The sequence below is a fragment of the Gossypium arboreum genome, chromosome 1 (genome assembly GCF_025698485.1).
Source record: "Gossypium arboreum isolate Shixiya-1 chromosome 1, ASM2569848v2, whole genome shotgun sequence".
NCBI lineage: Eukaryota > Viridiplantae > Streptophyta > Magnoliopsida > Malvales > Malvaceae > Gossypium > Gossypium arboreum.
Genome location: NC_069070.1, coordinates 67213569 through 67215866, shown reverse-complemented (window position 1 = coordinate 67215866; position 2298 = coordinate 67213569). Strand labels below are relative to the sequence as shown.

Genomic DNA, 2298 nt, shown 5'->3' with positions numbered 1-2298 from the left:
GAACCTCCTCATACGGGCAGACCACACGGCCGTGTCAATTTGGAAGAATCGAAACACGACTCACAAGGGTGGACCACACACCCATGCCATTCTAACAGGCTCGAGCACGGCCTGAAGTAATCGCACACGGGCGTGTCCCTGCCGAGCCCAAGTTGAGTCCAATTCAGAAAAGGCTAATTTTGAGGGTTCTTAGGCATTCCAAAGCCTATAAATACACCCTAAAGGAGGAGGAAAAGGAGAAGCACAGGGAGGAAGGAAGGAATTACCCGAAGAAAGCCTATTGATCCATCTCAGAAGCTGAATTTATCATTAAGACTGAAGATTTCCCCTCAATTTCCCTTCAAGAGTTTTGGGTTTTCTTTATGTTTTATATTCATTATTCTTGTGAGATGTTTTCCTTTTTAGTTATGAACTAAATCCCCTAAATACCTAAGGGGAATGAAACCTAAGACGAATCTTGTTATTATTTTCTGAATTGTATGATAAATATTTGACTTGTTCTTAATTATGTGTTCTTAATTCTTATTTTGATATTCCAGGATATTGATTCAAGTTAAACTCTTATTCAGAGGAGGAATAGACCCTATCTAAGAGTACGATTGTCATAATTAAGCGGAGTTGATTGCGCGTCTAGAGATAGGGTGACAAGATTTTTCCGGATTAGGGTGAAACCTAATAAGGGGATCCATAGATCGAGTTAATGCAACCCTAGGAAGTTAATTAGAAAGAGATTTCAATTACTCAACCTAGGGTTAGACGTTGTTAATCTCGAGAGAGATAATAATATAACTTAGGGATTTCTACGGATCAAGTCAAATGAATAAATCATCCGATTCAGAGTCAAATAACAAGTGAAGTCTAGGTGGATTTTTCCTTAGGTATTGTCTTGATTCAATCATTTTTCCAAAAGTAATTCCCCAATTCTATTTCCTGTGAATTCTTAGTTTAGTTAATTAGATAGTTAAAACAAACCCCATTATTCTTAGGCTAGATAATAAAAAGACAGTCATTACTAGTACTTTTAGTTCCTTCGGGTTCGACAATCAGGTCTTGCTAAAGCTATACTACTGCTCGATAGATACGCTTGCCTACATCGTGATAATAGTTAGTTTCAAGAACGATTCATTATAAATATTTAAAACTTATCACACAAAATCACGATCAAGTTTTTGGCACCGTTGCCGGGGAACTAAGATATTAGGAACACTCAATTTTTATTACTTTAGCCATTTATTTTTCTTGCAAGTTAATTTTATTTTATTTTTATTACTATTTATGAATTTACTTTCTCTTTCTCTTGGCAGGTTTTTATAGTTTATGACTAGAAGAAACTCGTCAGGACCATTGCTTTTTGATAGTGAGATCGATCACACAGTTTGCAGAAACCAAAGAGAAATAAGGTGAAGCTTAAGATACACAGTGAACGAGCAAGAGGACGATATTCAAACCCCAACTGAGGAGATGGCTAAAAACTAAGAAAATTCACTACCTTCTGCAATTGCTATTAATTAGAATCCTGCTCCGCGCACTATGTATGATTATGCTAAACCTAATTTAACAGGAATTGAGTCAAGTATAGTTAGACCTATTGTAGCTGCAAATACTTTTGAACTGAAACCTAACACAATTCAAATGATACAACAATTTGTTCAGTTTGATGGTTTGTAGGGCGAAGATCCCAATGCTCACTTGGTAAACTTTTTGAAACTATGCGATACATTTAAAATCAATGGCGTTTTTGATGATGCCATACGTCTTTGGTTGTTTCCCTTTTCATTAAGGAACAAAGCTAAACAGTGGTTGAACTCGTTACCGCGAGGGTCAATTACTACTTGGGAACAACTGACTGAAAAGTTTACTTAAATATTTTCTACCGGCTAAAACGGCTAAATTACGTAATGATATCTTTGTTTTTGTGCAGATGGATTTAGAAACACTCTACGATGCATAGGAGAGATATAAAGACCTTTTGCAAAGATGCCCTCACCATGGGTTACCACTCTGGCTACATGTGTAACACCCCTTACCCGTTACCGTCGCCGGAACAGGATACAAGGTATTACCAGAACATAACACATACCATTAAACATAACCGAAATATAAATATGTCTTGAACAATATTAGCCAACTTTAAGGGCTTGTACAAATTAGCTGGTCGAGTACTGTAACTAATATTTTAAACCTAGACAAATATGACACGTAACAAAATAATTAAGCCTACTATACATGCCATAATTCAAAACGTTTAGTTCAAATACCCTAAAGTATGATAGTGCGGATAGATCTTCACGATCCTTA

The 2298-nt window shown here is 36.3% G+C and overlaps 1 non-coding gene across 1 annotated transcript; it reads right to left on the bottom strand.

Annotated features, from left to right (window-relative positions):
• Positions 1-1888: 1888 nt before the first annotated feature.
• Positions 1889-1995, bottom strand: LOC128282611 (small nucleolar RNA R71). The gene has a single exon (XR_008272941.1). It is a non-coding gene; the product is annotated as a small nucleolar RNA R71 (small nucleolar RNA).
• Positions 1996-2298: the final 303 nt, after the last annotated feature.